Source organism: Panthera pardus, unplaced genomic scaffold, assembly GCF_024362965.1.
Source record: "Panthera pardus isolate Hobbes unplaced genomic scaffold, ASM2436296v1 HiC_scaffold_2, whole genome shotgun sequence".
Lineage (NCBI taxonomy): Eukaryota > Metazoa > Chordata > Mammalia > Carnivora > Felidae > Panthera > Panthera pardus.
This window is the reverse complement of record NW_026526765.1, coordinates 86,370,436-86,382,644: the sequence shown is the minus strand read 5'-3', so window position 1 is coordinate 86,382,644 and position 12,209 is coordinate 86,370,436. Positions and strand designations below refer to the sequence as shown.

General features: G+C 36.7%; 1 long non-coding RNA gene across 1 annotated transcript in view; it reads right to left on the bottom strand.

Moving 5' to 3' along the window:
• The window catches only part of LOC109275069 (uncharacterized), a 177,450-nt gene that overhangs the window by 92,397 nt on the left and 72,844 nt on the right, over window positions 1–12,209 (bottom strand). The gene's annotated exons all lie outside the window — the stretch shown is intronic.

Below are 12,209 nucleotides of genomic sequence, written 5' to 3'. Positions count from 1 at the left end.
CAAGCACTGACTTTGCAAAACCATTATGTCATTTAGTTACTGATTTGTATTTTTTCACATATTCTGAAAAACAAAGAATATAAGAATTATATGTAAGAAATCAAGAACATGGTTCTGAAAAGTATTCCCTAATACACATCACTTTAATACAAAAGAACAACTTTATATTGATTATACCTTTATATTTATTTACATTATGTCATTTTCAATGTTGTGTCCATACCAGATTAAAACCTCTTGAAGGCAAGGACCTTGGCATAGGGCTTATACATACTGCTTAGGAATCATAATGGACCAAGCACACATGTGCTTCAACGCTAAAATGAAATGGAATCAATCATTACTTAAAATTTTAGTGTCATAAGAAGGAAATGAAATGTTTCCTATTGATTTAAGACATATTAAATTTACCTATATTTCATCAAATAATTAAAAATATGTTTAAGAAATATTTTTGATAACTTTACACAAGTATTTCTTGTTTACCTGTAATTAGAAAAGCTAAAAATAGCAGAGTATGATAATCCCAATCTAACCTCGTGTGTGTGCCTGCGTATCAGGTAACAAGTATGTGTGTGTGTGGGGGGCAGGGGGAATGTGTGTGTGTATAACGTGTGTACAAATATATGAGAGAATGGAAGGAAAGAAGCATCTCTGAACCCCTGAGCAGCCACCTGAAGAGGACTATAGCCAGCATGGCCTCCTGCCCTTACGATTATACACAATCAGTGCCTGCCTTAACACTCACAAGTCAAAAAGCTATTGATTTGCAGCCTGCCTTAGAATGTGCTATTGGTGGAGAGAGTGTCTGGCAATGAGAGAACTCAGAGTACAAGACACTGGAGAAGAGGGTCGCTTCACTCAGAAAGAGGTCACAGGGCTTTCCTCTTTGTGATGCATCCAAAGGAAAGCAACAGCTGCAAAACAGAGAACAGTATAATGCATACAATACGATCAGACAAAGAAAAATAAGTCCCCAAAAAATAAGAATATGTATTCATGAACTTGACTTGATATAGCACAGGATAAAGAAATAATGGGGCACCTGGGTGGCTCAGTCGGTTGAGTGTCTGCCTCTTGATTTCAACTCAGGATCGTGGGATTGAGCCTCTGCATGGGCTCCACACTGAGCATGGAGACTGCTTGGGATTCTCCCTCTCAACCTCTGCCCCTTCCCCCACCCCACCCTCATACCCCCACTCCCATTCACGAGTGCTTGCTCTTTCTCTCTCTGTCTGTCAAAAAAAAAAAAAAAGAAAAAGAAAAAGAAAAAAGAAAAGAAATAATTTAGCCATTATAAGTCCAACAGATCAATACAAGCAGTCAATGTTTTGATTAAAATGGTCATTTTTCATACTGCTTTATGCAGTTTGACAATTTCACTTTCTAAATCAATTGGTTTAAGCAGATTGATCTATGTCACCACCTAAATTCTTTCCACATGGATATAGTTTAAGAATGTTACAAGAATCTAAGAAAGCCCATATGCATAATCATTTCATAGATGGTTGACCAAAAATGAAATTTCCAACACTAGATAAAACAGTAACAATTATGTGGATGGAGGTGGAAATAATGTCTGTAGTTTAAAGCTCTGAAACATATGATACCCTAGATGTGTGTCCTGTTTTGGAAAGCTGCCCCCAGGCTGTCTTGTAGAAGGGTTAGGGGCAAGATAACAGAGGCTCACGCAGACATCTCTGGGCTAAGGAAGGGACTTTCAGGCCACAACATTCTCTTGAGTTCCAAGGAGTCATCCCCAGTGAGAGGGACCACGTTCGAAGACGATTGACAGTTTAGACTGAAAACAGCTTTCAAAGAGACTAATCTTATAAAGTATTGCAAATGAATAAGGGCAACAGGAGAAGGTGTTCACCTGCCAGTCTCCGCCGTGCAAGATGAGAGCCTGTCTGTACTCACACATGTGCTGACTTAAAAAAAAAAAAATCACATAAAAAACAACATCTTTGCTTCGGAGACGTTTTTAACAAGTATTACAGAAAGAGCACCAGCTACCAAAAAGAGTTGCCAAGGCCAGAAGGAGCCATCAATCGAAACAGTTTACATTTCAAAGTTTTTCCAAGAAGAGTGAAAAACGTCTCCCTGCCTTGATGGAAAACAGAGGCGCTGTAGTAAGAATCTATGTGCTGCCTTCTCAGTCAAGTTTCTTTCTCTAGAGTGGCCTTTTAAACCTTAGGTTGGTACCCACAGGTAGAGAGAAATAGAAGTGTTAGTATCTCCTGGGGCTTGTGCCCTGAGCAGCTTAGTGGCCTGTGGAATCAGGATAAAAATCCTCTTCCTTTTATGAGTTTCACAAGAAAAACAGCCTTATTGCTCTTGGGCACTATTTGAGATTGATCGGTCACTTTTACTTCTATACTACGTACTTTCTGACATCACTGAACAAATAATTATACGTATCTGCCTTGGAATGTTTTTTTCCCCTGGAGATAATTCCGGAATCGAGTCTTACTTATCTCAGCCTCTTTTACAATGGAGGAAATGAAAGCTAACAATGCCACATTTTAACCAGGGTGTGCATTTGTTTGTCCCTTGTAAAGAAAATGTTTTTTTTTTTATTTGAAAGAAAAAGTCTGCGTGCTTTTCTTTGGCCCCGGAGAAGGAAAAAAGAACATTTCTTAAATTCAGTAAGGATTTTCAAAAGATACATAATCTAATGGATACTTCTGGTTTTAGCTTTTAATTTTCTGCTTAATTTTTCCATGACATTACTAAACACCAAATCTAATTTCCTGAATCTATTAGAATAAATTCTACATACTTTCATTTTTCGTTCCAGAAGCAGGTCAAATGGAAACAATAGTCTAAGAAAAAATTTTAATTTCATAATTAAGACTTGGGAAAGGAAGATAACAGTGAGAAACTTTTGTAATTGATATGTGTCCCATGAAAATGGTTATTTGTGCATCTCCCTCCTACACACAACATGCCAACAATCCCTCCACTAGATCCAAACGTGCCAACACATCTCTTTGACCAATAAGTAATGTGTATAACCATAACAAATACTCAAATGCCCTGATTACCCAGAAGTAGTGCCATGACCATTTTCTTAGATTGCAGTAGAATAGATTAAAAAAAGGACCACCTTCTCTTTTTGCACACACACACATACGCTGTTCATTATGATCACAAAGGTTACCGTCACTTTCTTAGATTGACCTTTCGATATAAATTACACAATATCACTGAAAAATATTACCAATTTCCATACCAACATCCTTTGTAAATACCACTGGTTCTCCATGAACTCCTTCTGACCTCCTGGTCTGAGGCTGTCACCATATGATGTACATAATTCTCTCAACACTGATCCATTACTTCTGCTCAGTGTTGGGGGTCAGGCCAATAGTGTAAAGTCAAAGATAATTAGCAGCCCTATCAATAACCAGCTCCAGAATTGTCGCCTAAGTGACAGGCCAGAAAAGCCAAGAAAAGAGGTAGCAATAGAAAGTAGAAGAAAAGTGCCGGTACATTCTGTGGTTCGAGCAGCTGCTATGGACTATCAGCATCACCAGGAGACCTCATTGCATTAGCATAAATTCAAATGACAAATGCACAGTGCTATTCAGAGACTCATTAATTTGCAATGGGTGCAGTGCTCATGACATATTAGTGCAAAATTCAAATGTCTTTGTAGCAATGTGAATTTAGTTGTGAGACCAAAGTCGCTAAAATGAAAATGTGTGGTTTTTTTAGCAGTTTATTAAATTATGAACTGTGATGACTATATCCGTGCATCTTTTTAAGCAGATGAGGTCCAGCGTGCTCCAGCGGCAAATCGCATGGTTTGTGTTGATATTTTCCTGTCAGACAATTTCCAAGCAGCAGATAAGATACTAGACTGTCTGCTTTGCTCTGCTGCATGCGGACTGAGAGCTCCCCCTTCTGGACAAATGACATTGCCACTCTAAAAGAATATGCCACCATTTATTGTCTTCTTTTTGTATCTTTAACAACAGGTTTTGATGCAAAGAATTTCAGTGTCCACCGAAAGCCAAAAGAAAATAATTTGGTATCATTTATTGTAAAGGAGAGTATATGATAACTTTCTACAAAATGCAGAAGTCACCCTCAATTGAAATTGGTCTTACATAATTTTCTACACAGCGACTCCAAGATCTCATTTATAAGCATCTTTTTTAAAATAACTGCCTGGTTTACGTATAGCTAGAATATAAGCAAAAAAAAAAATTAATTGTTATTGTCATATTATTTCCATAATACCATAAACAAGCTTACAATTACTAAGCATTCAATTGTATAAAGAAAATAGCATGGATATACATAGACAGAGCCTTTTAAACAAAGCTACTAAGTATATCTTGTACTCAACTTGGTTGAATGAGATTATGAACAGACACAGACAAGGAAAGCCAGATCATACCTTTGCCACTTGTGTCTGGTGGGCTAATCTGTCTTTTTAACATAACAAATCTTCTGCCCAATTATTTCAAGTTACTCAAAACAAATTTATTGCTGTTGTGCCTTTTAAAAATATAGTGACTCATATCATTACAAAAATGGAATGAAGAAGGAGGTTAACTTTCTCTCCAGTATTGATGTAACCCAAATATACGAAATGAAATGTCACACCTGCACTTCTCAGTATCCAGAATTCATAGTTTCTTAGAGCAGACCTGAATCCCGGTTTATATTAAACAAATACTCATGTTCATAGCTAATACTTTTAAAGAGATACATTTAGCATTTTTCAGAAGAAGCTATAGCTTTCCAAATCATGTATCATACCTCTGCAAAAATTGAAAAGCAGGCTACCATTTGAAAATTGCTGTTAGGAGAATAGAAAATCTACAAGTAAAAGATGTATCCTTTGGCCATTTGAACGAACTAATCTCCACTGGGCTATCCAAAGTGTGCTTTAGCAGGTCCTTCTTAAAAAGTATGTTTATCACTTTCTAAACTTTGAATACATTATATCAGGTACAAAGGGGGCTACGTCACCCTATTATTGCTTCTAGACTTAATTATGTACTCTCTGCGCACTCGATTTACAGTGAATTTGGTGAAAGCCATTCCACTAAAAGCTGTGTACTTCTAAATTACATTTAATAATATCATTGATGCTTTGTGTCATCTTCAACAATTAAAAATAACATCACTGTAATCTATCCTACTTACTTGGAATTGAATTGGTCTTGAGTTATTTAGCAGGCTCATTTTATTTAACAGTAACTGCTACATGAAAGATACAGAGCTAATGAGGATTGAGAAGGATCGCTGTACATTAAACATGTGGAAGGAGCATGTAACTGAGCAATATCAGATTTATCTCTGTAGCTGGATGTCTTGGCATTGTTTATCCTTACCGCATTCCCTTTCACCAAGTACTTAGAATTCCACACTCGCAGAATGTCACAACCGGAAGGGCCATTGTTGACCATCTCTCATTTTACAGACACAAGGAGGAGAGACTCTGAAAAGCTCAGCAAATTTACCAAGATCTAACAGCTAGAAAGTGGTAGAACTGAGGAAAGAGCTCTGGTCTCCGGACATTCCTTCTCAAACTTTAGCACACCAAAGAATTACCTGGAGGACTTGTTAAAACAGATTGCTAGGCCTGCTACCAGAGTTTCTGATTCAGTATTGGGGGAAGAGATTCTCATTTCTGGCTACCTCCAAGTAATACTGTTATTGCTGGCCCAATGGCCACATGTTCAGATCTTAAGAACTACTGTTCTCTAAACCAGTTTTCTGTAAACTGCTGTATTCTTATTTCTAATAACATCTCTAATCATGATACACAAATCACACTCAATATCACATTACTTTTCTGTCATCTCTCTGAAAGAAGACAAGGGTAATACCTACAGTGTTAAAAATTTGGAAGGGCACAGGAAAACAAAACAAAACAAAACAAAAAACCAAGGTACCCAAAGCCAGATTAAGGCATTTAGGGACACTAAACACTGAAAAGATTATTGCCACTGAGGTGAATCGCTATCCCAATTCAACCCATGTAAATCTCAAGGTAAAAAGCAATATTAAACCATACACACTGTAAAAGAGCCAATCAAAGCCTTAAAGTCTTAAGGTTCTCCCTCTCTCACTCTCTCTGTCTCCATCTCTCTCTTTCTGTCTCCCTCTCTCTCTCTCCCCCCTCCCCAAACCCTCACTTATACCCTAAGCATTTCATAGTGTACCTATCAGGTTATTCTAAAGACAGCTCTATTTCTATATTTCTAAGCTACTCTTTTTCATTCTGTCTTACCATGATCACTTGTCTATTTTGTGAGTATAAAATGAACTCTGAGCTGCAGTTTTCTTAAATCATTACAGAATCTACATAGAGGCCAAATATAGGCAAGATGGCCTTATCTCCGTTGCCTTCCCCCACTAGCTATCAATATTTAGGCAAACAGAAGTTTACCCTCTTTTCAGTCTCTAAAATAAAATAGCATTTACAGACCTAATGCATCAAAGTGCAACTTATCATTGCCCATATAATGTATTTGCAAATTTAGGTCACAAGAATCAGAAAGAGCTCCTGGGTAAGGAAACCTGAAATTGCCTGTGCTTGAAGAACCAGCTCAGAAGAACGGGAGCATCTTCAAGAATTTCACCCAGGCATTTGCCGGTTCCTGAGCCTAATGCACAGAATTCAACAAACCTGTTCAGCACTCTGGTCTCACAGTTAGTTGTAACATCATTGCCTTTTTTTCCTGGTTTGGAAAATAACTGTAATGAAGTTAATCACCAAAACCCAATATATACATCTATATATTGATTTTAAAATAGCGTCAGTTTGGAAAATGAAAGTGACTAATGATAGGAAAAGATTTTAATTATATATATAAGCCTTGATGTTTCTGTGTTCTCTCTGCTTTTTTTATTGGAGTACAATTACCTCTTTTTTCAGAAGATTTTCAAAATTATCTTTTATCAGTTTTTAGAAAATTTCTGAAATCATGGAATAGATTTTATTCCAATTCATATTATGAATACTGCATTTTTCTGAGCATTAAGGATCCTCCCCCAAAAAATAACATCCCTATTTCTGGAGTTCTCTAGTAAGTTACGACATTGAAATCCACTTTGCTATATTACTTAGACTCCTACAGAAAATTAACTTTTCATTTCAAAATAATTTGCAACTATAGTTTCCACGCAAATTTTGCTGTGTTTTTGCCTTATATTTTCTACCATCGTCCCCATTATTCAGATAAGCCAACCAATCACAGAAAAATTAACATAGGTTTGTCACGATTACTGGTGCACCCATGCTGTTACTGGGCTTATTACATGCCTCAGCCACATGTTATGTTCACCATCATTTCACCTAGACCTTCCAGTAACATACTCCTAATCCCAAATTCTTTTCCATGCTAGATGCTTCCTTTCACATTTCTTCTTCAGGTTTAAATCAAATAGACCTCCTATCTTTCACAGTCCTTGAATGCTATGCAATTTCTGAATTGCAATAAAAGTTCTATTTTCCTCTGTCTAAATTAAAGTGAATTATTTAGTGTTTCAATGAGTGGCAAACACAGAATTTGTTTATTCAGGACAAAAAACTATGAGAATATGATTCTTCTTTACAACACAATAGAATACTTATTCCTTCAAAAAATTCTGCCCTTTAAAAAAATGTATTAAGTGAAATCAAGTATTGTAACTCAGAGGTTATTTGGGAAAAAGTTTATTAATGTAAATGGCTAAAATCTAGCCTCATGTGAATACTAAGGCAGATAAATAGCAGTCTATTAATTCAGGTTATCTTCTCTACAACTGCATTTTTATTTATATCCTTTCATTTCAAAATATATGCGCATATACTATTTTTATCTCTCAGTAAAAATAAAGCTAGATATTTTTTGGTATATTAAGCAAGTCTGTTTTACCTGTTTCTAAAATCTTCTCTCTGATATTTTTAAGACAGTTATCTTACACAGACTCTAGAAATGCAAAGGCAATAAAAATGAATCGTTTTGTCTCATGCAGGAATCTTTATTAATGAATATGTGAACATTCTCTGTACAATTTAATATGCTGTATCCACTCATATAATTCTACAAAGAAGTATATTTTTGTGCATAAGCTGATTGGTAAATTTGATTTTAATAAGAAATCAGTAAAATATGCATATTACAAGTGAAGAGAGTACAGGTTCCTATCTGCCATTTATAGTAAGATCTTATATTTCAGAGCTTAATAATGAACCTCCCTGGGGAAGATTTAATAAAGCAGGTGCTCTGGTATTGCAGGCACTTTTGCTTCTGTCTTTCCTTTTTTTCCAATCTCCATGGAAAAAAAAATCTCAATAAGATTCATGACCCTGTTTATCAAGGATAAATCTAGTATAGTCTGGACCATGTACCACCCAAGCTGATCCAGATCTCCAACCCAACCCACTGTTTGTCACTGCGTTTATAAAGCACAACATGTCCTGTGAAATTATATGTTTAAGCATTGTCTCTCCATCCTTATCACAAGAAGTATAAAACCAGTTTAGAGTAACCGTCTGTTGCACAGTGTAACAAATTTTTAAAAATACAAGTGGGGTGGAGGGGGGAGTAGATCTTAACTGTTCTCTTCTCCTACAGAACACCTAATGTCTAAAACATGTTCAATCCTGTTAATGCTTGTCAAGTATTTCACAGTTCAGCTTTGTTCAGACTTTTTACTGACTATGAAAAATCAATTTGGTGGGATTCAGATTCCAGAGACGGAAGAGCTGGAAGAGACCTTAAATAACCTTGTTCTACCAGGTTTATAGGTCAAAAACTGAGTCCCAAGAAAATTAAGTGACTTGCCCAAGGTTTTCCAAAGAATCCAGTTTTAAACTCAAGTCTACAGACCCCTATTTCAGCATCCTTCTCACTGTTCATTTCATCTGATATTTTTCTTTAATAATTAAACAATTTCAAGAAGATACACAATGTGATTTCACAATTAAGATAAAGCAGTTACATTATATCCAGGATTGTGTAGAATTTCACTTGTACAGAGTTTCATCTGGTATTTAGTCATTATAGTCAAATAGTATCATTATCTTTCAATTACAGAGATCAATTCTAGTTCATTAGCAAAATAAAATGATTGCCGAAGGTCCACATGAATTCTTCAAAGCTGCAATCTTCCTAATGTCAGAAGTGAAATACATTTCATAAAAAAACAAAATTTAACAAAAGTACTTGAGGTTAAGTCAAACTGTGCAAGCCTCACTCACCTAAGTTATCACAGATCTATGTTCAACAGTATAATTCAAAGATCTGAAAAGGAAAATACATGCCAAAACCCTTATTAATAGCCATTTCCCCCTATTTCTTGGTTTTAGTAGCTTTTCCAAGAAAGATTAGGGTCACAGGATATTATAGCATGGACAAAGATTTTTAAGTATAGATTCAAGCTAAATGACCTAGAACTACATAAAAGGAAGACTAGATTATGTTTAACCTTACAAGAGAATTCTACATGTAGGTAAAAACAATGGCCCAAACAATATAGCTATTAAGGACTGTGGCAACCTTATCAGGTTTTCTGAACTGACAGCCTTAATTGCTATGAAAGCAAATCCCAGTCAGCTAAGCAGAGCTAAAAGCAAAGGGGTAACAATATTATCAATCTAAATTGATGCTAATATCCTCTCCATAAAACTATACTGGTGTATCTTGGAAGAAGTCATCATTTACAAAAAATACATAAAGCTGTTCCTCTTTAATATTTTCAGTTATTATAAAGTTATCATATTAGAGTTTCTAAGATGATATAAACATTTCAATGTTAAATTGTTAGAATATGTAAACCAAAATTATAGGCTTTGGCTTTCCAAAATATTTTTTTTTAATTTTTTTAATGTTTATTTATTTTTGAGACAGAGGGAGACAGCGAGTGGGGGAGTGGCAGAGAAAAAGGGAGACACAGAATCTGAAACAGGCTCCCGGCTCAGCTGTCAGCACAGAGCCTGATGTGGGGCTCGAACCCAAGAACCGTGAGATCATGACCTGAGGCGAAGTTGGACGCTTAACCAACTGAGCCACCCAGGCACCCCATCCAACATATTTTTAATTGTACTTTTTCTAAAAAAGTAATTGATGATCTGCTCAGACCATGATGTGGCCACACAAATAGCACAAATAGTTATGATCATGATATACATCGGGCTTGCAATAAAAGGGATTTTTCCCCATTATATACGGACAAAAATTTAAAACAAAAAAAGTTAAAGATAGTTACATTGTGCTTTTATACATCGATCCTTTTCAATATAAATCAACCCTTCATAAATTTATTTATGCAACTTAACATACATTATCTCATTCTTCTTAGTAATTATTTGCTTCATGGGACACAATCCCTGGAATTCTCAATTACTAGAAACTCAAGAAGTTTATCTTGTTAAATAGTTTGCTAATATAGAAGAATGACCTTTTTGAGTCATACTAAACAAAGGGCAGTAGTAGTCAGGAAGCCTGGACAGTATGTAAATCAGGCAATTAAGTAAACAGATATCAGGGGTACAATAATAGCTGTCAGTAAACAAGAGGAAAAGTCAGGTAAGAAATTTAGCGAAGAGAAGTAGATGTAGCCTAATAAATGAAAGGGCCCTAAAGGAATGAAGAAAAGCCTGGCCTAGAGAGTAAACTTCTGGGCAGAAGATAATACCCTTGTCTAACAGGAGGAAAGGGTACCCAGGTAACTGTGGGATTCTCAATGGGCAGACTGAAGCAACTCTGTGTTCAGCAATGGGGCCTCAAAAGAGAAGAGTTGTGTGTATAATTAAACAGACTAGGGACCCCTGGGTGGTTCAGTGGGTTAAGCGGCTGACTTTGGCTCAGGTCATGATCTAGCCGTTCATGAGCCATGTCAGGCTCTGTGCTGACAGCTCAGAGCCTGGAGCCTGCTTCAGATTCTGTGTCTCCCTCTCTTTGTCTCTCTGCCCCTCCCCTGCCCACTCTCCATCTCTCTCCAAAAAAAATAATAAATAAATAAACATTAAAAAAATTTTTTTTAAAGACTAGACACTGAGACCCCACTGAAAACCACACGGAGTCATCTTCCTGTGAAAGACCAGGTGGGTAAAGATTGGTGCTGCATAGACTAGCAGATGGAGAAAGTCTGGGGCTCAGCAGCAGCAGAACATGTCAATGCAAAGCAAACTGACGGCAGTCAAGGACACGAGCTGATGCAGGCCTCATCTGTATGCATGAGTGCTGCTGGGGAAGGGCTTCCTTTTTGTTTGCATAATTTCTGAAATTCTTAGACAAATTTATAAACTGGTTGGCCCCCACAAATACAATACCATCCTTCTAGCCAATGTGGCATCTGGAGGCGTGAGCCACTCAATGGAACCTAGCAAGGGAAGAGCCATACATCAAGAGTCTGGGGATTGATTTATCCAAATTATACTGTGTTGGTATATCTTCTATTATAAAAATACCCCTACTGAAAGTAAATGCTACATATGCAGATGAAAGGGAAAACTCCACTACACAACTCTTGATGTGTGTTGCACTGTTCACCCGCAAATTTAGTCTTTTGGATTATGATATTTGTAAGTCAAGGCTTTATACACAAAATGTAGTATTGTTCTACTCTTGCTCTTACACTTTAGTCTAGCAATAATTCCATGTTATTGGGGATGTTGATAGTCAAATTGTCCTGAATGCTGCCATTACTTGGGTATTTTCATCAATGCCCTATTGTTTCATGAAACATTGCTCAGCATTCTTCATTTATATTCAACTTTTAAAAAAGAAAAGAGAACCAAAAGAAATGCTTAAAGATATTTATGTTCTCTTAATTTAACTCAGAGATAAAGGAAAAAATGTTAACCATGGGTGAGTCTAAAATATACTAAGATGCCTAGGAATGAAACTTTCCTTCAATAAAATTTTTAACTAGAAAAATAACACGCTATCTTGAATAACTTAGATGTTCTGTCGGGCAAGAACCTGGAAAAGATAACTTTAAATTATTTTACTTTGGAGGCCACCTGGGTGGCTCAGTCAGTTAAGCATCTGACTTCAGCTCAGGTCATGATCTTGAAGTTCATGGGTTCGAGCCCCGTATCGGGCTTTGTGCTGACAGCTCAGAGCCTGGAGCCTGCTTAGGATTCTATGTCCCCATCTCTCTCTCTGCTCCTCCCCCACTCATGTTCTGTCTCTCTCTCTCTCTCTCTCTCTCTCTCTCTCAAAAATAAAATCAACCGGGGCGCCTGGGTGGCG